Below are 27,064 nucleotides of genomic sequence, written 5' to 3' on the forward strand. Positions count from 1 at the left end.
ATGACTCAGGCCGCCCCTATCGCCTCGCCACGTTCATCCATGACTCAGGCTTGGGCTTGTCGGGAAGAGGGGTTACTCAGCCCTGGGCTGTCCCACCAGACCTCCCCTCCCCTCCGCAGCCCACTGTCGTCCTGAGATGTCCACGTTGCACAGATTCCACCCAACCCCCCAGGATCCGTTACGTTACTATTCCCTTGGATTCTTGTTTTTGGGTCCCGTTCTCTGTTTGGTTGGGGGAAATAAAGAGAGACACCCTCCCCCCACCTCCCTAAAGCAGAGCTGATGTGTCAGTAAGCATGTATTGAATCCCACCGGTACCGACGGGTCCAGAGACCTAATTTGAAGACCGGCACTCTAATGCGTAGACAATACACCCCATTTTTACAGGTAACGTGCCTAACTGCTGGGGCTGCCAAAGGCTGAGAGAGCAGTGTTCAAATGAAACGGCACTTTGAGTCCCTACTGTGTCCAGTGTATAGGGCTAAGGGTGACAGAGGAAGAGAATAATTCATTTGTCCCTCAAAAAGGACACAACTGCATTCCCAGAGAGGTTCCACGTTGGGTGAGATGGAGGGTATTACACGTCTAAGCTGTCGATAGCGTATAGCTTAGGGAATTTCATTTCCTGTTGGCTGTTACACTGTAGTTCTCTCTTCGAAAGTCTATTTAAAACGTTTGCTCAGGTGAATGACTTTTAAACTTTGGCTCTACATTAGAATAATCCAGGACGCTGTATCCAGAATCTATGGGCTGAGACCCTGGGATCTACATGCCAGCCAAAAAAATTTTAAATATTCTAATTGATTTGTAGAGAAAACTTCCTCAGGAAATTTTAACTGTGACAGTGATATAGTTGTCTGCTGGAGGTCTGCAGCCCTGTCTTTGTGCAACAGATTTTTTTTTTAGATGTGACAGTTTATCATTGTATGGCACGTTTTTATTTCCTCAGTGACAGACCATTATGTGCATTAATTTGGAACAGATTTTTTGTTTTTCATTTTTTTTTTTTTTTTTTGTCAGTTGACTGTGACTGGTTCTGAGTATGCTTTTTTCTCACTCAAGGTTATAAAGATTTCGGGAAGTACATACTAAAACAAACATTTTTAATGACTAGGTTAATAGGGAAACAAGATAAATTGCCTAAAGGCTAGCTCAGGGTATAGCCTGATCTCCAGTTCCTTTTTAACCACTTGCTGTGGTATGTGTTTATTGGCAATGATACTGTAAATTATATGTAATTGTTTAATAATTATTAAATGACAGAAGTTCCAACATAGGTTTAGATTTGTAAAAACAGGGAGCTTGTTTTTTGATCAGGCAAAGTATAAATTTAAAATGATTTCAGGCTAGAAACAAAACAATTTTGTATTAGTGGTGACATCAACTGCTAGAATATGGAATCACAAGCCAGCTTTATTTTGACATTGTAAATATCCAATCAGAAGGGAAGGAGAGGATTTTTAAGAGGAATGAATGAAGAGATTCCCAAAGTATGGGAGAAATTCATAGAAGTTTGAGGTGGATAGAAGGTATTTTGACAATGGAGACCAGATCTGGTATCCAGAAAACTTCCTAGGTGGGAACTGTATTTTCAGTAAGCTTACCATTTTGGAAAATTTGTAATGCTCAGCCTTCTGAGGGATTTGCTGTATTTAGAAACTTATTTCCCGTGCAGAGAGTTTTATAAGGGTATTATTTTCCCATAAGGAAATAGCTCAGAATTGTGTAAAGACAACCCACAGGAATATAGATTTTTTCCACGGAGGTGATGTGGTAGAAGGAAAAGAGCCCTGAACTTGAATTGGATGGATTTGGATCTCAATCTCTTACTAGTTGTGTGAACTTGAGTGAGTACTTATTGTCTCTGGGTCTTGATTTCTCATCTATAAAATGGGAATAATAATAGCTCCCAGGGTATAATATTATAACCACAAAAGTTCTAACATTAAATTATAATTGGAAATTAATATGGAGGAGTAGAAAACCTCATTTTGCTACTCCCCCACTAGGTGCCATTGCTTTGGGCAAATTAACTGTGAATGGTTTGTTTCTGATGCCTTTCCCTTCTAGCTTATTATACCTGATACTATCTCTTTTAGTTCTGGAGGCATATTTGCTTAGTCAGTTACAACCCCATGTAGAAAAGGGGGAGAGTGGGGAAAAAGAAGACTGGCATTTTCTCTCAACTGAAATTGAAAATACATTAAATCTAGGTAATTGAGGATTTTTGATGTTTCTCAGAAGGTACGGCAGAGTCTATTCTTATTACTACAGGAAACAAGACTCTTAAACAAGCATCAGAATCCCCTCCTGCTGCTCCTCTTGGCTTTCTGGGCTTCCGTGATGATGGCAGTGCTATGTAAATGACAGGCTGGAGAAGTGAGGCTTGTAACATCTCTGGGAAAGCTTCTCTCAACTGGGGTAGAATTTGGTCTTGTCTGTCAATCTCCCAAATGAACAATCTGTAATTTTTTTGTTACCCCAGGACTACTAAAGAGCCTCAATTACTAGTCCTGATAGTTGTAAGCACTCATACTCTGTATCACAACTTATTATGAGGGTTAATTTAGATAATATGAATGAAAATATTATCATCTGTAACTATACATAAATGTAAGGTGGTGGTATTATTTACATTGACTAGTTAAGAGCTAGCAAAAAAAAAGAGAACTGTCTAAAAGTTGTTTAATAAAAATAAAAATACAGAATGGTTCATATTTCTTTAGCTGCTCTGATGCAGACTTACTGTCAGGATGTCCTGGCCAGGCCCCTGACATTCATGAAGCACTTTGAACACAGTAGGCCCTCAGCAAGTTGCTGAATTGGACATTTAGGGGAAATTTTTTTATTGAATTAGTTTCTTCCTCTGTCTCTTTCTGTCTCCCTGCCTGTCTCTCTCGTAGTTTTATATATGAAATCAATTGAATATGGGCAGGTGGTTGGATTCATTTTAGGACAGCAGCAGCGTTTGGAGGCTGGGAGCACAGGCTCCAGAGCCAGGCAGTATGAGTTCAGATAATGACTTCATAACTTACTTGTGTGATCTTGCCCAAGTTAATTAACCTTTCCTACCTCCAGTCTCCTTTTGAATGAAATGGAGATCACAGAAGTCCTTTATGCCATAGGTTAAAAATTTGGCATAGTGCCTGGCACCAAGTAAATGCTTAGAAAGCATTAGCTGTTAGTTATCATTACTAATGCCGATTGAAACCTCTAAAATTTGCGTATTTAATTTGTTTACACATTTACGTATTGGATTATTACATGATTTTACTCCTAAATTATAAGCAGTCATGTTATAGCAATGAATAATAAGTGTAATTAAGAATTTTCTTTTAATTTGATTTCTCAACACAGAGCATTTTAAGGCCATTTTCAACTTTATATAATACAGTTGCACTGTCTAACATGATAGCTGCTAGCCATTGTGGCTAGTTCAAACTGAAATATGCTTTAAGTATAAAATACGCGAGGTATCAAAGACTTCATGCAAAAAAAGTGAAATAACTAATAATTTTATATTGATCACATGTAGAAATGATAATATATTGGGTTAAGATACATTAATAAACTACAAGTATTAATTACTTTAATCACTTTTACTGTCTCTTTTTACATTTTAAAATATGGCTACTAGAAATTTTTAAACTGCATATGTAACGCATTTGCATCTTGCGTTATATTTCTATTGGAAAGTGCTTTGTTAGGGAATAAAATAACTCACTAGCTATACACAGGAAGTGATTTTTCACCAACTGAAATCAATTACCTTATAGTGTTTTCTGTTGCTTCCAGCTTTCTGACTTGATTCTCAGGAATTTGGAGACATGGTACGGTACTTTCTGAGCAGTGTTCCTTGCTAAGGAATTTCCTTTTCCTGCTGGTTTGACAAACAGATTTATGAACCTTTGAAGATAATTAAGACTCTAGATTTCATCCTGTAGAATAAATCCTAATAAGTTAATACAGGGACTGGTTAAGAGTTGGGAGGAAGAAGAATATCTACTTTTTCATGTTGATTATTTTCATTTCAATGTGGTAAATGGATTTATAGAACATCATTTGCTGCATTTTAAAACCTGAAATAAAAATATACTTAGCAGAAGATTTATTTTTTAAGTTAGATGTTTTTCCTTAGAACATAAAAAGGTTAGAAGTAAAAGGATGGAAAAAGATATGTCATGCAAACAGTATCCAAAGGACAGCTTGAATAACTGTATTCATACCAGACAAAATAGATTTAAAAACAAAAATTGTATTAGAGACAAAGGGACATTTTGTTGGGATAAAACAGGAAGATATAACAGTTGTAAACATGCACACATAACAATACAGCCCCAAAATTTATATGATGCAATAACTGACACAATTGAAGGGAGAAATAGTGAGAAAAAAAAAAAAAAAAAAAAAGAGAGTTCCATTTCCACTTTGAATATGGAGGAGACAACTATGCAGAAGACCGATAATTAATAATCTTGAACAACACTAAAAAACAACTAGACCTAATAGACTTCTATAGAACAATCTACCCAACAGCAGATACATGTTCTTTTTAAGTGCATATGGAACGTTCTCCAGGATAGGCCTTATGTGAGGTCATACAAGGCTCAGTATGAGGATTGAAATAATATAAAACATATTCCCTGACCACAACAGAATGAAATTAAAAATCAATAACAAAAGGAAGTTTGTGAAATTCACAAATACGTGAAAATTAAACAATATACTCCTAAATAACAAATGAGTCAAAGAAGAAATCACAAGAGAAATTAGAAACTACTTTGAAATGAATGAAAACAAAAACAGAACATACCAAAACTTATGGGATGTAGCTAAAGCAGTGCTGTGAACACCTATATTAAAAAAGAAGAAAGGTCTCAAATGGATACTCTAACCTAGTTTCTTAGAAACTAGGAAAAGAGGGGAAGACTAAACCCAAAACAAGCAGAAGGAAAGAGATAATGAATAGAATGGAACTATATGGAATACAAGAAAAATAGAGGAGATCAACAAGACCAAAAACTGGTTCTTTGAAAAGATCTACAAAATCGATAAACCTTTAGGTAGAATGACCAAGGTGAAAAAGAGAAGACTCAAGTTGCTAAAATAAATAATGAACACAGGGACATTACTACCAAGCTTTCAGAAATAAAAACAATTTTCACTATGAACAATTTTATGCTAATAAATTAGATACCTAGATGTAGTTTGAAACTGTTATGTACCCCAGAAAAGGACATGTTCCTTTAATCCATTCTTGTGGGTACAGATCTATTGTGGATGGGACCTTTTGATTAGGTTATTTCAATCCTTTTACTGGAGTCCTTTATAAGAGGATAAAACACAAGAAGCTAAGAGATGAAAACTGAGAGAAGTTCATAGAGAAAACCCTTGGAGAAGTTAAGAGAGGACTCACAGAAACTCAGAGAGGAAGCCACTGGAACCAGAAGCTGAAAACAATGAAACCCAGGAGTGAAGGATCAGCAGACCCCATCATGTGCCTTCCCCTGTGACAGAGGTGTCCCAGATATGGGCAGCCCGTCTTCAGAGTCCAGGTAGCATCTTGTGGATACCTTGGGTTGGACATTTTCATTGTCTAACAGCTGTAAATTTTAAGTTGATCCCCATTGTAAAAGCCAACCCATTTCTGGTATGTTGCATTCCAGCAGCTTTAGCAAACTGAAACACTAGATGAAATAGACACAATTCTAGAAAGATACAAACTACTAAACTGACTGAATAAAAAGTCTGAATAGACCTATAACTTAAGAGACTGAGTTGGTCATCAAATCTTCCCACAAACAAAAGTCCAGAACCAGATGGCTTCATTAGTGAATTATAACAAATATTTTAAAAAGAATTAACACCAATTATGCTCAAACTCGTTCATAAAATAGAAGTGGAGTAAATACTTCCTAACTCATTCTAGAAGGTCAGTATTACTCTGATACCCAAACCAGACAATCACAAGAAAAGAAAACTGCAGACCGATATCCCTTATGTACATAGATACAAAAATCCTCAACAGAATGCTATCAAATCAAATCCAGCACATAAAAGGAAAGAAAATGATGGCCAAGTAGGATTTATCCCAGGAATGCAAGATTGGTAAAACATGTGAAAATCAATCAATGTAATATACCATATATTGATAGAATAAAGTATAAAAGCCACATGGTCATCTTAATTGATGCAGAAAAGCCATTAACAGAATCCCACAGCTTTTCATGATAAAAATACTCAAAAACTAGGAATAGAAGGGCACTTCCTCAACCTGATAAAAGCCATCATTCTAGTTGCTGATGCTGCTGGAATGCTAAACACCAGAGATGGACTGGCTTTTATAAAAGGGGGTTTATTTGGTTACACAGTTACAGTCTTAAGGTCATAAACTGTCCAAGGTAACACATCAGCAATCGAGTACCTTCACTGGTGGATGGCCAATGGTGTCCGGAAAACCTTTGTTAGCTGGGAAGGCACGTGGCTGGCATCTGCTCCAAAGTTCTGGTTTCAAATGGCTTTCTCCCAGGATGTTCCTCTCTAGGCTGCAGTTCCTCAAAAATGTCACTCTTAGTTGCACTTGGGATATTTGTCCTCTCTCAGCTTCTCTGGAGCAAGAGTCTGCTTTCAATGGCCATCTTCAAACTGTCTCTCATCTGCAGCTCCTGTGCTTTCTTCAAAGTGTCTCCCTTGGCTGTAGCTCCTCTTCAAAACATCACTCACAGCTGCACTGAGTTCCCTCTGCCCATCAGCTCATTTATATGGCCCCACCTGAATGGGTGGGGCCATGCCTCCATGGAAATTATCTCATCAGAGTCATCACCCACAGTTGGGTGGGGCACATTTCCATGCAAATCTACTCAGCACCAAAACGTCTGCCCCACAAGACTGAATCAAAGAATATGGCTTTTTCTGGGGGACATAATACATTCAAACCAGCACAGCCATCTATGAAAAACCCACAACCACTGTCATCCTTAATGATGAAAGATTGGATGCTTTCTCCCTGAGATTAGGGACAAAACAAGGATACTCTTTTTTACCACTTCCATTAAATATTGTGCTGGAGGTTCTAACTATTCACAGATGGCATGATCTTGTATAGAGAAAAAAATCCTAAGCAATCCACAAAAGGACTATTAAAGCTAATAAACAAATTCAGCAAGGTTGCAGGATACAAGAACAATACACAAAAATCAATTGCTTCAACAAGTTAAACATAGAATTTTCATATGACCCAGCAATTCCACTCCTATGCATATGCACCCTAAAGAATTGAAAGCAGGGACTCAAACAGATGCTTGAACACCAATGTTCATAGCAGCATTATTCACAATAGTCAAAATGATAGAAAACAACCCAAGTGTCCACCAACAGCTGAATGGATAGCCAAAATGTCATATATACCTGTACATACAATGTAATATTATTCAGCCCTAAAAAGCAATGAAGTTCTGATACAGACTATAACGTGGATAAACCTTGAGAACATGCTATAATGAAAGAAGCCAGACACAAAACAACAAATATTGCATAATTCCACTTATATGAAATAGTTAGAATAAGCAAATTTATAGGGACAGAAAGTAGATTAGAGGTTACAAGGGGCTGGAGGTAGGGAGACTGGGGAGTTATTGCTTCATGAGTACAGAGTTTGTGTTTTGGGTGATGAAAAAGTTTTGGTAATGAATGATGGTGATGGTTGCATAACTTTGTGAATGTAATTAATGCCACAGAATTGCACACCTGAAAATGATTAAAATTGAAATTTTTGTGTTAAATATTAACATATGTATTACCACATTAACATTTTAAAAATTCAATTGTATGTCTATACACTAACAATGAACAACACAAAAATGAAATTAAGAAAGCGATTGCATTTATAATAACATAATGAATAGAATAGTTAGGAGCAAATTTAATAAAGAACACAAGATTTGTATACTGAAGACTAGAAAACATCACTGAAAGAAATTAAAGATTTATATAAATGGAAGATATTTCATGTGCATGGATTGGAAGACTTAATATTGTTAAGCTAGCAATACTCCCCACATTGATATACAGATTCAATGTAATCCTTACCAAAATTCCAACTTTTTTTTTTTTTTGCAGAAATGGACAAGCTAATGATACAATTCACATGGAATTGCAAGGGGCTTAAAATAGACAAAACAATCTTGGAAAAGAACAAAGTTGGAGGACTCATACTTCCTGATTTCAAAGCTTACATAAGGCTACAGTAATCAAGACAATGTGGTTCTGGCATAAGAATAAACATAAAGGAGAGGTGGGGCAAGATGGTGGACTGGTGAGCTGTATGTTTTAGTTACTCCTCCAGGAAAGTAGGTAGAAAGCCAGGAACTGCGTGGACTGGACACCACAGAGCAGTCTGACTTTGGGCATACTTCATACAACACTCATGAAAACGTGGAACTGCTGAGATCAGTGAAATCTGTAAGTTTTTGTGGCCAGGGGACCTGCACCCCTCCCTGCCAGGCTCAGTCCCATGGGAGGAGGGGCTGTCAGCTCCGGGAAGGAGAAGGGAGAACTGCAGTGGCAGCCCTTATTGGAAACTCATTCTACTGATCCAAACTCCAACCATAGATAGACTGAGACCAGACACCAGAGAATCTGAGAGCTGCCAGCCCAGCAGAGAGGAGACAGACATAGAAAAAAACAGCACAAAAAACTCCAAAATAAAAGCGGAGGATTTTTGGAGTTCCGGTGAACATAGAAAGGGGAAGGGCAGAGCTCAGGCCCTGAGGCTCATATGCAAATCCCGAAGAAAAGCTGATCTCTCTGCCCTGTGGACCTTTCCTTAATGGCCCTAATTGTTTTGTCTCTTAGCATTTCATTAACCCATTAGATCTGTGAGGAGGGCCACCCTTTTTTTTTTTTTAATCCTTTTTTCTTTTTGTAAAACAATTACTCTAAGAAGCCCAATACAGAAAGCTTCAAAGACTTGCAATTTGGGCAGGTCAAGACAAGAGCAGAACTAAGAGAGCTCTGAGACAAAAGGCAATAATCCAGTGGCTGAGAAAATTCACTAAACACCACAACTTCCCAAGAAAAGGGGGGTGTCTGCTCACAGCCATCATCCTGGTGGACAGGAAACACTCCTGCCCATTGCCAGCCCCATAGCCCAGAGCTTCCCCAGACAACCCAGTGTGATGGAAGTGCTTCAAATAACAGGCACACACCACAAAACTGGGTGTGGACATTAGCCTTCCCTGCAACCTCAGCTGATTGTCCCAGAGTTGGGAAGGTGGAGCAGTGTGAATTAACAAAGCCCCATTCAGCCATCATTTCAGCAGACTGGGAGCCTCCCTACACAGCCCAGCAGCCCAGAACCACCCTGGGGGAACGGTACTCACCTGTGACATAGCACAGTCATCCCTCAACAGAGAACCAGGGGGTGCACGGCCTGGAAGAGGGACCCGCTTGCAAGTCTCAGGAGCCATACGCCAATACCAAGGACTTGTGGGTCAGTGGCAGAGACAAACTGTGGCAGGACTGAACTGAAGGATTAGACTATTGCAGCAGCTTTAAAACTCCAGGATCACCAGGGACATTTGATTGTTAGAGCCACCCCCCCTCCCTGACTGCCCAGAAACATGCCCCATATACGGGGTGGGCAACACCAACTACACACACAAGCTTGGTACACCAGTTGGACCCCACAAGAGTCACTCCCCCGTTCACCACAAAGGCAAATCAGGGGAGAACTGGCTTGGGGAGAACAGGTGGCTCGTGGATGCCACCTGCTGGTTAGTTATAGAAAGTGTACTCCATGAAGCTGTAGATTTGATAAATTAGAGATAAGGACTTCAATTGGTGTACAAATCCTAAAAGAACCCTATCAAGTTCAGCAAATTCCAAGAGGCCAAAAACAACAGAAAATTATAAAGCATATGAAAAACCAGACGATATGGATAACCCAAGCCCAAGCACCCAAATCAAAAGATCAGAAGAGACACGGCACCTAGAGCAGCTACTCAAAGAACTAAAGATGAACAATGAGTCCATAGTACGGGATACAAAGGATATCAAGAAGACCCTAGAAGAGCATAAAGAAGACATTGCAAGACTAAATAAAAAAATAGATGATCTTATGGAAATTAAAGAAACTGTTGACCAATTTAAAAAGATTCTGGACACTCATAGTACAAGACTAGAGGAAGTTGAACAACGAATCAGTGACCTCGAAGATGACAGAATGGAAAATGAAAGCATAAAAGAAAGAATGGGGAAAAAAATTGAAAAAATCAAAAACGGACCTCAGGGATATGATAGATAATATAAAACGTCCGAATATAAGACGGATTGATGTTCCAGAAGGGGAAGAAAAGGGTAAAGGTCTAGGAAGAGTAGTCAAAGAAATTGTTGGGGAAAACTTCCCAGATCTTCTAAACAACATAAATACACAAATCATAAATGCTCAGCGAACTCCAAATAGAATAAATCCAAATAAACCCACTCCGAGACATATTCTGATCACACTGTCAAACACGGAAGAGAAGGAGCAAGTTCTGAAATCAGCAAGAGAAAAGCAATTCACCACATACAAAGGAAACAACATAAGACTAAGTTGTGACTACTCAGCAGCCATCATGGAGGCAAGAAGGCAGTGGCATGATATATTTAAAATTCTGAGTGAGAAAAATTTCCAACCAAGAATACTTTATTCAGCAAAGCTCTCCGTCAAATTTGAGGGAGAGCTTAAATTTTTCACAGACAAACAAATGCTGAGAGAATTTGCTAACAAGAGACCTGCCCTACTGGAGATACTAAAGGGAGCCCTACAGACAGAGAAACAAATAAAGGAGAGAGAGACTTGGAGAAAGGTTCAGTACTAAAGAGATTCGGTATGGGTACAATAAAGGATATTAATAGAGAGAGGGGAAAAATATATATGACAAACATAAACCAAAGGATAAGATGGCTGATTCAAGAAATGCCTTCACGGTTATAATGTTGAATGTAAATGGATTAAACTCTCCAATTAAAAGATATAGATTTGCAGAATGGATCAAAAAAAATGAACCATCAATATGTTGCATACAAGAGACTCATCTTAGACACAGGGACACAAAGAAATTGAAAGTGAAAGGATGGAAAAAAATATTTCATGCAAGCTACAGCCAAAAGAAAGCAGGTGTAGCAATATTAATCTCAGATAAAATAGACTTTAAATGCAGGGATGTTTTGAGAGACAAAGAAGGCCACTACATACTAATAAACGGGGCAATTCAACAAGAAGAAATAACAATCATAAATGTCTATGCACCCAGTCAAGGTGCCACAAAATATATGAGAGAAACACTGGCAAAACTAAAGGAAGCAATTGATGTTTCCACAATAATTTTGGGAGACTTCAACACATCACTCTCTCCTATAGATAGATCAACCAGACAGAAGACCAATAAGGAAATTGAAAACCTAAACAATCTGATAAATGAATTAGATTTAACAGACATATACAGAACATTACATCCCAAATCACCAGGATACACATACTTTTCTAGTGCTCACGGAACTTTCTCCAGAATAGATCATATGCTGGGACATAAAACAAGCCTCAATAAATTTAAAAAGATTGAAATTATTCAAAGCACATTCTCTGACCACAATGGAATACAATTAGAAGTCAATAACCATCAGAGACTTAGAAAATTCACAAATACCTGGAGGTTAAACAACGCACTCCTAAACAATCAGTGGGTTAAAGAAGAAATAGCAAGAGAAATTGCTAAATATATAGAGATGAATGAAAATGAGAACACAACATACCAAAACCTATGGGATGCAGCAAAAGCAGTGCTAAGGGGGAAATTTATAGCACTAAACGCATATATTAAAAAGGAAGAAAGAGCCAAAATCAAAGAACTAATGGATCAACTGAAGAAGCTAGAAAATGAACAGCAAACCAATCCTAAACCAAGTACAAGAAAAGAAATAACAAGGATTAAAGCAGAAATAAATGACATAGAGAACAAAAAAACAAGAGAGGATAAATATCACCAAAAGTTGGTTCTTTGAGAAGATCAACAAGATTTACAAGCCCCTAGCTAGACTGACAAAATCAAAAAGAGAGAAGACCCATATAAACAAAATAATGAATGAAAAAGGTGACATAACTGCAGATCCTGAAGAAATTAAAAAAATTATAAGAGGATACTATGAACAACTGTATGGCAACAAACTGGATAATGTAGAGGAAATGGACAATTTCCTGGAAACTTATGAACAGCCTAGACTGACCAGAGAAGAAATAGAAGACCTCAACCAACCCATCACAAGCAAAGAGATCCAATCAGTCATCAAAAATCTTCCCACAAATAAATGCCCAGGGCCAGATGGCTTCACGGGGAATTCTACCAAACTTTCCAGAAAGAACTGACACCAATCTTACTCAAACTCTTTCAAAACATTGAAGAAAATGGAACACTACCTAACTCATTTTATGAAGCTAACATCAATCTAATACCAAAACCAGGCAAAGATGCTACAAAAAAGGAAAACTACCGGCCAGTCTCCCTAATGAATATAGATGCAAAAATCCTCAACAAAATACTTGCAAATCGAATCCAAAGACACATTAAAAAAATCATACACCATGACCAAGTGGGGTTCATTCCAGGCATGCAAGGATGGTTCAACATAAGAAAATCAATCAATGTATTACAACACATTAAAAATAAGAAAATTAAATTAAAAAATCAAATGATCATCTCAATAGATGCTGAAGAAGCATTTGACAAAATCCAACATCCCTTTTTGATAAAAAGACTTCAAAATGTAGGAATTGAAGGAAACTTCCTCAATATGATAAAGAGCATATATGAAAAACCCACAGCCAGCAGAGTACTCAATGGTGAGAGACTGAAAGCCTTCCCTCTAAGATCAGGAACGAGACAAGGATGCCCGCTGTCACCACTGTTATTCAGCATTGTGCTGGAAGTGCTAGCCAGGGCAATCCAGCAAGACAAAGAAATAAAAGGCATCCAAATTGGAAAAGAAGAAGTAAAACTGTCATAAATAATATAAAATTTGCCATTCTAAGTCTATAAGTCAGTGGTGGTAATTACATTTACAGTATTGTGCTACCATCACCACCATCCATTACCAAAACTTTTTCATCACCCAAAGCAGAAGCTCTGTACCCGTTAAGCAAGAACTCCCCTATTCTCCTCTCCCCTGGCCCCTGTTAACTTCTAATCTACTTTCTGTCTCTATGAATTTGATTATTCTAGGTATTTGCCCTTTTGTGTCTGACTTATTTCATTAAGCACAATGTTTTCAATGTTCAACCATGTCGTACCATGTATCAGAATTTTATTCCTTTTTATGGCTGAGTAATAATATTCCATTGCATGTATATACCACATTTTGTTTATATACATAGAAACATTTCATGGACACTTGGGATATTTCCATCTTTTGGCTATTGTGAATAATGGCACTATGAACATTATGTGTAAATTATCTGTTCAAGTACCTGTTTTCAGTTCTTTTGGAAGAATATGGTTTTGAAGCATACATAAATGTGCTATATAATATTAAAGTACTGCTTTAGATAAGGGGGGAAAAAAAAGAATAAACGTAAAGATCAATGAAATAGAATGGAGGGTCCAGAAAGAAACCTTACATTTAGGGTCAATTGAGTTTTAGAGGTTCTAACTATTCACAGTTGGCATGATTTTGCTAGGATAATTCATAGACATAGCAATAATGTGTAAACATTAGTCTAGTAATTAATGTATAAATAGTCTATTGAACAAATGTTGCTGATAAAACTGGATATCCCCATGCAAAAGAGTGACGTTGGACCCTTACCTCACATCATATACAGAAACTCAAAATGTACCATAGATGTAAATGTAAGTGCTAAAACTATAAAATTCTTAGAAGAAAACATAGGACTAAATCTTTATGACTTTGGATTAGGCAATGGTTTCTTATATGACACTAAAAGCACAAAAGAAAAAAAATTGATAAATTGTACTTAAAACTAAAAACATCTATGCTTTAAAGAACATTGTCAAGAAAGTGAAAAGGTAACCCATAGAATGGGGAAAAAAAATGCAAACCATTTATCGATAAGGGACTTGTATCCAGAATATATAAAGAACTCTTACACTCAACAATAAAAAGACAAATAACCCAATTTTAAAATGGGGAAATCCTTTGAATAGACATTTCCCCAAAGAAATTATACAAATGGACAATAAACACATGAAAAGATGTTCAATATTGTTAATCATTAGAAAATCCAAATGAAAACCACAATGAGATACCACTTCATACCCATTAGTATGGGTATAATACAAAAGACAGACAATTGGCAAGCATTGGCAAGGATGTGAAAATATTGGAACCTCATACATTTCTAGTGAGAGTGTAAAATGATGAAGCCACTTTGGAAAACTGTCAGTTCCTCAAAATTTAAACATAGAATTACCATATGACCCAGAAATCCTACGTACGTACTCAAGAGAAATGGAAACATATCTACACAAAAATTTGTACATGAGTGTTAATATCAAAATATTATTTATAATAGCAAAAAATTGAAACAACCCAAATGTCCATCAAATGATGAATGTATAAACAAAACATGGCATATCTATACAATGGAATATTATTTGGTAATAAAAAGAAATGCAATACTGGTACATGTCACAACATGGATGAACTTAGAAAAACATCGTGCTACCTGAAAGAAGCCAGACACATCAGCCACACATTGTTTGATTCTATCTATATGAAATATCCAGAAACAGCAAATCCACAGGGACAGAACGTAGATTAGTGGTTGGTTGCCATGAGCTGGAGGGAGGGGAGAATGAGGAGTAACTGCTAATGGACATGAAGATCTATTTGGTGTGATGAAAATGTTCTGGAATTTGATAGTGGTGATGGTTGCACAACTGCGAATAAACTAAAAACCACTGAATTGTACACCTGAAAGGGTGCACATTATGGTATGTGAATTACGTCTCAATAGAGCTGTTATTTAAAAAAAATTTTGTTCCTCAGGCATCTGAAGGAAATTATTGATCCAGACCTCAAGTACTGATTTTTTTTCCTCAAGTACTGAATTTATACCTAGTTCGGAATACATGGATAATAACATTAATAAGCTTCAAAAATCTTGAGGATTCCTAAGCCAATATTTGGAAGGATGAGATTCAGATATGGTTTAATCTATATATTTTTCTTTTTATCTATTTGCAATTTATAGCAACTATCTTATTGTTGGGACACAATGACATGCATATTTTACCTCATGTATTATGATGAAATAAAAAGTAAAGTATTAATTGTGACATCAATCCACACCTCCAATTTTCAGCTATTAGCAATATGGATTTTTAAAAGTCTAAAGTTAACGAAGAAGAAATAAAAGGGACTTTATAATAGTTATGTTCATCAGTTCTACCTACTGCTTTATGCACATTTTACTCTATTGATATTTATTTATAAGCCTTTTTTTTTCATTCATTCATTTAACAAATATTTACCAGACCCCTTCTATGTGGTAGGCACTATTAGGCTGTGGAGATTCAGGGGTGAACAAACAGGGTACCCACCTTTGTGAAGTTTATAATCCTGGAAAGGAAAACAGACAATAAATGAGTAAAGTGAATAGATAGGATAATTTCATTGGGGATAAGTGAAAAAAAAAAAAAAGAGAATAATAGGATCAAGAATGACTGGGGATGAGGTGGGGTGCCACTTTAGGGATATGGACTATTGGGGAGAGGTGACACGTGAGTTGACACTTGCAAGATGAGAAAGGAGAAAAGTGAAGAAATGAGGCAAACTTTCTTCAAAGCAGAGGACACAGAAAGCACATAAACCCTAAGGCAAAGGCAAGGCTGATGTGTTCCAGGAAGGAAAGATAGGTATGGCTAGGGGGTAGTAAGCAATGAGAAAGGGCTGGTAGGTAACCAGGGGGCAGATCACCTAGGGCATTGCTGTAGTTTAATAGTATGACGTTTTCTTAGTGTAATGGGAAGTCGTTGGAGAGAGAAGTAAGGGAACATGACCAGATAATCAGGATAAAAAGGTCATTCTGACTGCTATATAGAAAATAGACCTTGGGAGGCGAAGCATGGAAGCAGGGGCAGAGCATTAGGAGGCCATTGCAATACTCCAGGCTGGAGAAGTTGGTGGCTTGGACTGGAATGGAGGCAATCAACAGTGTCCAAAGTGGTCAGATTTAGATATAATTTTTAATGCAAGTAGAGCTGGTGGGTTTTATAGGACAAGAGCTGGACCTTGGGTGATTCTTACTCCAATTGCAGCTCCACTATTAACCAGCCGTGATTCTGAACCTCGCGTTAATACTTCTCTAGACCTCCATTTCTTTATCTGTAAATTGGGAGAGTTGGGCCAGATTCCTAGGGTATCTTTTCAGCTACAATATTTGCGGACCATTAAGTCAATTATGGACTGCGTTGTAATACAGTGATGACTTCAGAAGCCATTTAAGGTTGCTTGTCCTTTAAAATGAATTTCTTTGGATCACCAGAATTTGACGTTTTATATCTCTACCTGCTTTTTCAGAAACTTTTTTTTTCCTTCTATTTTCTATATCAGTCAGCTTTCACTTATTGCAGCTGCCAACATAAAATAACAGCTGCCTCTACTTGTCAACTGCCTTCCTCATCTGGTTTGTTGGCTGAGCTGTGGTGTGCTTTGGAAACTAAGTAACCAAGTCCATTACCCATTTGGTAGCATATGAAATAGGTACAAAGTGGAGAGCTGAGTATATTTCCTGTAGAGTCAAATGCATGAGGTTTATGACAATTATTTGGCCACTTAGGTATTTTTCATCTGGGGTTTTATAATTGCATGCCAAAGGTTTAACTCTACTGGAATCCCCACACAATTCCCCATGCCATTCTCTCACTATCAGTGTTACCAAGGTTCCAACACTTATAAGCATAAACATTTCAATGATAGTAGAACAAAACTGTTTAGGAAAGTGTGTATTAAACTATTTAATAAACCCATTGCCATCTGTCAAGTTCCCTGTAATAATTTTCTTTGTAAGATGACCTTTTGGCTTTTTGACACCTACTTAGGGGATCAAGTTATAGAAAACGCAGTTCTAACCACCAGTAACTTAAGTGGTCTTTGGCTATTTAGTGATTTAATTTTTCCACAATGAAAATGAATTGTTTTCCCTCATTAACTTGACCAGTGATCTTTGAAAATGGAAATATATATATCCTGAGCTTCTGAGAGGACAAGATTGCAATGTATAGAGGTCTACAATGTGAACTCTAAAAATTTTAAACAATGCCTTGAGACACTTGAGAAATTCAAGTCCCTAAGAGTCAGACTGCTTTTAAGTACCTTTTTCTCTAGGAAAAAGTGGGTAGAAAATTCTGGTTAATTTGATTTTGATTAATTGGCAAATAGAAGGTGAAACAATCAAGAAACAAATATAATTGTAGGAGAAAATAGTAAGAATGCTTTGTAATAAAGGGAAAAAAAAAAAAAAAGGACATAATTAGCAGTGACCAGGGACAGAACTAAAATACATCTGGATAATTATAGTCTTACTTGGGTGCTGCAAGGATCCTGGTCAGGGAAAACAGCTGTGTCCATACATGGGTCCTGGAAAGGTTTTTCCCCGGAAGCACCTAAATGAAATAAAAACTCATTTCTGACTTATTCAAGAAGGCTTCACAGATTACTAGAATGATGGTTTGCTTTCTCACAGAAAACTCTAATCATGTGATGCTTTCTTAAGTACATGGAGGCAATTACCAACTAATTTAAAGAACAATATCAAAGATCCATGAGCAGTCAGGGAATATTAGTTCTTTTATTTTTGGTGTCTATCTAGTAGGGTCTCAGAATAGTTTTTCTGGCCTTTCCTTCCTCTTGCATACTGCTAGGGTGACTCCATAAAGAGGTGAGAGAGCGAGAGTAGCTTCCTAGATCTCACACAGACTTTCCCTCCAGTGTCACCATAATTTGTTTCTTAGTACAAATTGAATTCTTAAATTTCTTTTCATCTAAATGTCAGGTTTTGAGATTACTTACAGCAGTCAAAGCTGTTCTCTGCACTGTGGCTGCTCCAGTTATGGGAAGTTATTAATCCCACAGTTGTGACCTCATGGGTCAGAGAGGTCACCATGGAGACATAGGTCTGCAATTATGACCTGCTGCAGGTGAGCAGTGTCACACTGTGGGCACATTTCAATTTGCCTGCCCTACAAGCTGTAAAGGCCCAAGATGTGTAGGCATTCAGATATTACAGGCTAATCCAAGCATACCCGAGGCACACAGAAGGGAAAGGAAGCTACTGACTTTTGAGAAGTCAGAACTCATGCTATTGAGGGCTACTCAAATTGGGTACAAATATTTCAACTCTTGTCAAGTTTTGAAACCATATGAGTAGTTTCTTTACCTATGGATTTAGAATCTATTCTACTACTCAATACCGAAAAAAGAAACTGACCTCTCAAATAAACAAAGATACATTTATATGGAAGCAAAAGGGCATTCCTTATTAAATAAGTTTATAGCGTTTAGGTTTGTACTTTAAGTTTTTATATGACATACTAAGTTTTCAAGTTTGGCCTATATTGTCCTGGTCCTTGATGACTTAGTTTCTCTTCATTTAGTGTTTCATCATTCAGTTGATTAATTCTTGTACTGAATTGATTTAAAACCAAACTTTCTATGGGTTACATTTTTTTCCTTGGTCAAGTGAGGGAGTTTAAATACTTTCAAAGGCTCTCTGCAAATCCTGAAAGTTCTTCAGCACTATTGTTGACTTCTTCATCCTCACTTCATATATTGCCTGTCATTGTTTTGGCTTGACTTGTGGGCAGGGGTGTTGGCACTGAAGTGTCCTCATGTCATTTTGCTTAAGGAGCCTACCAAGAATCCAAAACTAGAATGTATGAAGGTGAGGAATCAATGAATCACCTTATAAGGTGAATATAAAATGTATGTAGAGCATTTTAAAAGAATGAATCCCATTTCTTCTGCCTTCAGTCTCTGTACCTCCAACAGCACCATGTAGAGACAGAGCATCCAGAGGTTCAGGAATTCTAGGATCCGTAGGTGCCACTGTGAGGAGGGACCAGGGAAGACATGGCCATTTTCAGTGGAAAACAAGAGGTGGTTACTAATTATGATGACTTTGTACTTTGGGTCTGGATCTGCTGCACCTTTTTTTTTTATAGTAAGATAAAAACTGCTTAACAAATAAGGACGTTTCAGTTCAACCATGAAACTTCATTTTAAGAAGCACAATCCTGAAAAGTGGTTCAAACTCTGTTGAAGTTGTATAGCATGCTGGATATGTTTGTCAATAAACATACTACATGGAAAAAAATAAAGAACAAATCCCAAAAGTTCCTCTAGCCACTGTGATATTGGCCAGTTGCTTGATTTTATGGAAGGTACAGGGAGACTTTGGCTGCTTTGTTTATCTGGCCAACACTTGGGCAGTCCAACTGTATCCTAAAGACTGGATTCAGGGGTATATATACTTATTTTTATATCAGCAGGCACAGAAAGTGGAAGAGTAGTTGAGAAGAAAGCATCAGGAAGTATTGATAAGGGTGGAGTACAAAATCAGGCAGAGAGGACTGTGGTGGATATTTTGTGTTTTATTCCAGTTTACCTAGCCCAGGGAGCCGTAGGAATCTTGGAAAATCAGAGAACCCATGGTTTGTTCTTCTCTTTTATAAAATGCAGACCTTTTAATGATTGTTTGAATATATTATTCTTCTTCAGGTGATATTAGGTTCTGATGCTTCGAGACATTCATACAGCCTTCACATTTCCTTGAATACTCCTATTTGGGATTGTGTTGTGCAACTCCTGTCCTTAATTCTTAAATTTTCAATGAGCTCACATTTGTGTTCAAGTTAGCTGTTGTAGTGGTGCCTTTAGCTGCCCCAGATGTAGTCATAACTTTCCACCTAACTCTAAAAGCTGACCACTGCATCTACCAACCCACAAACATGGACGTACTTGTTTCCTTCCTACCAGCATTAACCTTGCTTTTATAAATATTGAGCCTGTAGATTTTAAAATGTTACTTGAAAAAAAATTTTTTTAAGTGTCATGTTTAAATGAAGGAGCATAACTTATTATAAGGAAAGGCCTGGATGCAAAGTGCTGGCTTTTCCCACTTCTGTTAATCAGGTTCTCCAGAAAAACAGAACTGATAGGAGATTTATTATAGGAATAGGCTCATGTGACTGTGGGGTTTAGAAAGTCCGAATTCTGTAGGGCAGGCCACAACCTGTGAACTCTGATGACAATGAATTGCCCAGGAAAAGCTGGCTGAGTGATGTAGATATAGAAATTCTTCTTTCTCCATTTAAGGCCTTCAACTGGTTGGATGAGACTTCTCTCACTGCTGAAGGCAATCTTACTTGATTGTAGATGTAATCAACCAAAAATGCAATCGAGTGACTGATGCTTTAAATCCATGAAATATCCTCATAATAACAAACAGGCCAGTGTTTGCTTCACCAAGCAACTGGACACTATAACCTGGCCAAGTTGACACATAAACTTAACCACCACACCACCCAAGGCTTCATCTTTCATGAATGTGCTTATATTGAGCCCCTGCTCAAATGCTTCTCTTGGGATGCATATTTTCGTGCTACAACATACATTTGGTGAAGCAACTCCATGAGCCACTAAATTGTTTAGCCAGGGATCAAGATGGACCATGCTACAATGCTGTCATTCGAACATAAACTGGGTTCATTTTTCAGGAAGTTGATTCAAAAGTACCATGGGAAATGCAGCACATTTACCCAGTGGCTCCTTTCTGTGCTAATTTTTGAACAAATACAGAGAAACTGTTCTGCAGGAACAGAGAAACTTCCTGAATTTCTTCTTCATAGATCTCTCTAAAGAGTTAATCTCTGTAGGAAGTGGGGATCTAGGGTAGCATTTAGTCTGCAGCTCCCATTCTATAAAAACCAAACATATTAAACCCCTTTTAAACCCTAGATTCATTGAACTGGATAGGACCTGAAGAATTTTAATTTGTACAGTTAGAACTCAAACAATTCGTTTAATACAGGACTAGGTCTGAAGCAACCCAGAAAATATGAATCTAATCTGCCCTGAACTTCTCAAAAGGAAAAGTCCTTTGGTCTCCCCGCCCAGTTTTTAATCATCCTGACTACCAGAAAATTCTTTCTTATACTTAACCTTATTCTTTGATTATCACTCTAATTTTTTCTTTTTTCTTTTTATTACAGCAGTTGTAGGCTTACAGAAAAATCATGCAGAAAATATAGAGTTCCCATATGTCACCCCTCCAGGGACACAAACACAGTTCTCCCTATTATTGCCATTTTGCATTAGTGTGGTACCTTTGTTACAATTGATGAAATAATATTAATTATGATTATACTAACTATAGTCCATAGTTTACATTAGGGTTCACTCCTTGTGTTGTACAGTTTTATGTTTAAAAAAATTTTTTTTCTGGTAACATATATACAGCCTAAAAGTTCCATTTTAGCCACTTTCAAACATGCAATTCAGTTGCGTTAATTATATTCATAATGCTGTACTAGCTTCACCACCATTTGTTACCAAAACTTTTCTATCAGCCCAAATAGAAACTCTGAACCAATTAAGTATTAACTCTTATTCCCTACCCTGGTAATGTGTGTTCTAGTTTCTGATTCTACGAATTTGCTTATTCTAATTTTTTCATATTATTTGTCCTTTTGAGTCTGGCTTATTTCACTCAGTTGATGTCTTCAAGGTTCATCCATGTTGTTCCATGTATCAGAACTTCATATCTTTCATGGCTAAATAATATTCCGTTGTGTGTATATACATTTTATTTATCCATTCTTTGGGTTGATATCATTTGGATTGCTTCCATCTTTTGACAATTGTGAATAAAGCCGCTATGAATATTGGTGTTCAAATATCTGCTCAGGTTCCTGCTTTCAATTCTTTTGGGTATATATCTAGAAGTAGGATTTCTGAGTCATATGGTAATTCCATACTTAGCTTCCTGAGAAACCAACAAACAGTTTTCCATAGAGGTTGCACCATTTTACATTCCCACCAACAATGAATAAGTGTTCCTGTTTATCAACATCCTCAACAACACTTGCTATTTTTTTTTTTAAGTAGTAGTCATTCTAGTGGATGTGAAATAGAATCTAATTGTGGTTTTGATTTGTATTTCCCTAGTGGCTAATGATGTTGAGCATCTTTTCATGTGCTTATTGGCCATTTGTATATGTTCCTTGGAGAAATGTCTATTTAAGTTTTTTCCCCCATTTTTAAATTGGATTGTTTGTGTTTTTGTTGTTCAATTGTAGGATTTCTTTAGGTATTCAGGATATTAATCTCTTATCAGATATGTAGTTTCCAAATATTTTCTCTCATTCTGTATGTTGTCTTTTGCTTTCATGATGATGTCCTTTGATGCACAGAAGTTTTTAAATGTTCATGCAATCCCATTTATCTATTGTTCTTTTTGTTACTCAGGCTTTTGGTGTAAAGTCTAAAAAATTATTTGCTAGCACAATGTCCTGAAGATATTTCCCTATATTTTCTTCTAGGACTTTTATAGTTTTGGTTCTTATATTTAAGTCTTAGATCCATTTTGAGTTAATTTTTGTATATGGTGTGAGGTCGGGGTCCAACTTCATTTTTTCCATTGGATATCCTTTTTTTTTCCCAGCATCAATTGTTGAAGAGACTATTCTTTCCTTTACTGAGTTTTCACCCTGTCAAAAATCAAGTGTATTCATAGTAGCTTTATCCACAATTGCTAAACCCTCATAGATGTGAGGGCTTATTCTGAATTCTCAATTCAATTCCATTGGTCTATATGTCTATCCTTGTGTAAGTACCATGCTGTTTTTTTGTTTGTTTGTTTGTTTGCTTTTCTTTTTTTAAATTAAATTCAGTTTTATTGAAATATATTCACATACCATACAGTCATCCATGGTGTAGAATCAACTATTCACAGTACGATCATATAGTTATACATTCATCACCACAATCTATTTCTGAACATTTTCCTTACATAAGAAAGAATCAGAGTAAGAATAAAAAATAAAAGTAAAAAAGAACACCCAAACCATCCCCCATCCCATCCTATTTTTCATTTAGTTTTTTCTCCATTTTTCTGCTCATCCATCCATACACTAGATAAAGGGAGTGTGATCCACAAGGTTTTCACAATCGCACTGTCACCCCTTGTAATCTACATTGTTATGCAGTCATCTTCAGGAGTCCAGACTACTGGGTTGGAGCTTGATAGCTTCAAGTATTGACTTCTAGCTATTCCAATACATTAAAACCTAAGAGTTGTTATCTATATAGTCCATAAGAATGTCGACTCCATTTGAAATCCCTCAGCCACTGAAATTATTTCATCTCATTTTGCATCCCCCTTTTGGTCAAGAAGATATTCTCAATCCCATGATGCTGGGTCCAGATTCATCCCTGGGAGTCATATCCTGCATTGCCAGGGAGATTTACACCCCTGGGAGTTGGATCCCACATAGTGGGGAGGGCAGTGAGTTCACCTGCTGAGGTGGCTCAGTTAGAGAGAGAGAGGGGGCCACATCTGAGCAACAAAGAGGTACTCAGGGGGAGACTCTTATGCATAATTATATGCAAGTGTAGCCTCTCCTTTGGAGCAATGAGCTTCATAAGAGTAACTCCCATGATAGAGGGCTTGGCACACCAAACTTCCAGTCCCAATGTTTGTGACAACATCAACATCAGTCCAGGTGAGGAAGTCCAACACTTCCGCACTTTTCCCCAGCTTCTCAGGGTGGGGGTGGGGGCCTGTAAAGTACCATGCTGTTTTGGTTACTGTAACTTTGTAATAAGTTTTAAAAACAGGAAGTGTGCATTCTCCAAATTTGTTCTTCTTTTCTCAAAATGGTTTTGGCTATTTGGCCCCCCCCCATCTTTCCATATAAATTTGATGATTGGCTTTTCCATTTCTGCAAATGAGGCTGTTGGAAGTTTGATTAGGATTGCACTAAATCTGTAAATCGGATTGGGTAGCATTGAAATCTTAACAATATTTAGTCTTCCAATCCATGAACACTTATTTAGGTCTTCTTTAATTTCTTTCAGCAATATTTTGTAGTTTTTGGTGTATAAGTTCTTTACATCCTTGGTTAAATTTTTTTAAAATGCAATTTATTGAGATATATTCATATAACATACAATCCTCCAAAGTGTATAATCAGTTGTTCATCGTATGATCATATAGTTGTGCATTCATCACCACAATCAATCTTTGAACATTTTCATTACTCCAGAAAATAAAATTAAAATTAAAATAAAAAAGAACATCCAAAACATTCCATTCCCCTCCTCCCCCATTGTTCATTTACTTATTTATTTTTTTAAACACTCATTCATTGTTTTTTTAGCTTTATCAAAAAATTTAAAAACAATGAAAAAACATTTCAAACAAAACCAAAACAAAGGAATAAGAAAAAACAACCTAAAATAACTACATTGCTTCCAACATATTCCTACCATACCCCAAGAAAATTAACAAACCATAACTGAACAAAGGAGTAAGAAAAAAATTACCTAAAATAACTACACTGCTTCCAATATGTTCCTACGCTACCCCAAGAAAGTAAACAAACTATAACCAAACAAAGGAATAAGAAAAACAATTAACCTAAGATAACTACATTGCTGCCAACTTGTTCCTACCATATACCCCAGAAATTAACAAACCATAGTCATTCCTGAGCATTCCCATAACATTAAGTTTATCCTCCATAACTTATCTGTTCTTATTAGATTATCGCTCCCACTTCACTATTTGCTGTCGCTAGGTCCCCTACATTCTACAATATAAACCATTTATTTTACATTTTTCACAGAGTTCACATAAGTGGTAACACACAATATTTCTCTTCTTGTGCCTGGCTTATTTTACTCAGCATTATGTCTTCAAGATTCATCCATGTTGTCATATGTTTCATGACCTTGTTCCTTCTTATTGCTGCATAGTATTCCATTGTGTGTATATACCACACTTTGTTTATCCACTTACCTGTTGAAGGACATTTGGATTGTTTCCACCTCTTGGCAATTGTGAATAATGCTGCTATGAACATTAGTGTGCAGATATCTGTTCATATCACTGTTTTCAGATCTTCGGGGTATATACTGAGAGGCTCTATATCTAGCTTTCTAAGGAATTGCCAGACTGTCTTCCAGAGTGGCTGTACCAATATACGGTTCCACCAACAATGAATGAGTTCCAATTTCTTCACATTCTCTCCAGCATTTGTAGTTTCCTGTTTGTTTAATGGCAGCCAATCTAACTGATGTGAGATGATACCTCATTGTGGTCTTAGTTTGCATCTCCCTTAGTGAAGATGAACATTTTTTCATGTGATTTTTGGCCATTTGTATTTTCTCTTCAGAGAACTGTCTTTTCCTGTCTTTTGCCCATTTTTTAATTGGGCTTTCTGTACTATTGTCATTGAGTTGTAGGATTTCTTTATATATGCAAGATATCAGTTTTTTGTCAGATACATGGTTTCCAAATATTTTTTTCCTATTGAGCTGGCTGCCTCTTCACCTTTTTGACAAATTTCTTTGAAGTACAGAAGCTTTTAAGTTTGAGGAGTTCTCATTTATCTAATTTTTCTTTTGTTGTTTGTGCTTTGGGTGTAAGGTCTAAGAAGTGACCTCCTAATACAAAGTCTTGAAGATGTTTCCTTACATTATCTTCTAGGAGTTTTATGGTACTGTCTCTTATATTGAGGTCTTTAATCCATTTTGAGTTAATTTTTGTGATTCTTACTCTAATTAAAAGCTCATTTCTTCTTGTTTTGTTTTTAGTAAAGACAGAGAGAAGTAAAAGCCTTCCTTGTCTTGAATCATACTTCTTATACTTGAAGGCCTTTATTAAATTAGCCGTTTGGAAGAAACAATTACAATGCCTTTAACCTTTTCTCAGAGAACACATTTTTGAACTATTGCTCACCTTTGGAACTCTCTTGAAGTTTCATAACCATTCTGGGCCTCAGATACTTCATCTACAAAATGTGAGTGTGGACTAGCTCTCAAAGACCCCTTCTAGCTCTGAAGCCCTACAAGAATTTCAATACCTAAAACAAGATATGTTTCTGAGCCATTGAAATCATAACTATTATCAGCTATAAGAAGAAACGAGGCATTCTGGAGTGGCACTGCTTGGGCCAGTGGCAGATTGCAGGCTGGTGGAGCAGCAGCTGGGGAGAGTGGATTCTGCATTTCTCAGTGGAATCCCTGCAATGTGACTGTTGCCAGGGAGTCCCACCTGCATGGGTTGAAGCATTCAGCTTTTTACATACAAAGACCTTGGGACTAGCAATTGGGCAGCAGCAGACTTAGGTAAAGAAGAGAGAAAACAAAAGTTATTCAGACTTATGGGTGCAGGAAAGAAAGAACACACTGGCAGTCTTGTTTTAGGAGACTGCAAATCAACATTTCACTTCTTAAAAGGGGAAGAAGACAAGAAAATTAATGAAAAACTGGAACCTCAACATCAGCAAAGCATGGCCAATAAATTAATAGGAAAATACTGGGGACATTGTAGTCTTCATTTCAGTGAGGTAGAGGGTTGTGTTGGAGTGGGTGGTGTGGCTGGAGATGGTGATGATGATGATGATACACCTGATCCTGAAAGTCCAAATGGCTCTGAAAATGATTTGGGTCCAAGAAAGAAGAACCTGCTGAAGAACTTCAAGCTAGTGAACACCTTGATGAAGTGGAGGATCTTCCAAACAAAAAAGGGGCAAAAAGCAATTATAAAATGATTGTTAAATCCAGTGATTCATAACTTAGTCTTTGTATTTAAAGTTAGCCTTATTGTCATAGTGCACACTGGTGATTGCTTATAGAGCACAGACCTTTGTATTATAATTTTTAAAGGACATTTTAAATAATTACAAAGAGCATTTGCTTTCAGAAGCCATGGGTTATACTTCTGTGGGCATGTCTATAACTATTTTTTGTAATGAATAAGAGATGTATAAAATAAGAAAGA

The 27,064-nt window shown here is 36.9% G+C and overlaps 1 pseudogene; it reads left to right on the forward strand.

Annotated features, from left to right (window-relative positions):
• Positions 1-26,857, forward strand: LOC119506816 (annotated as a pseudogene).
• The last annotated feature ends 207 nt before the right edge of the window (positions 26,858-27,064 follow it).

The sequence above is a fragment of the Choloepus didactylus genome, chromosome 12 (assembly GCF_015220235.1).
Source record: "Choloepus didactylus isolate mChoDid1 chromosome 12, mChoDid1.pri, whole genome shotgun sequence".
NCBI classification, from domain to species: Eukaryota; Metazoa; Chordata; class Mammalia; order Pilosa; family Megalonychidae; genus Choloepus; species Choloepus didactylus.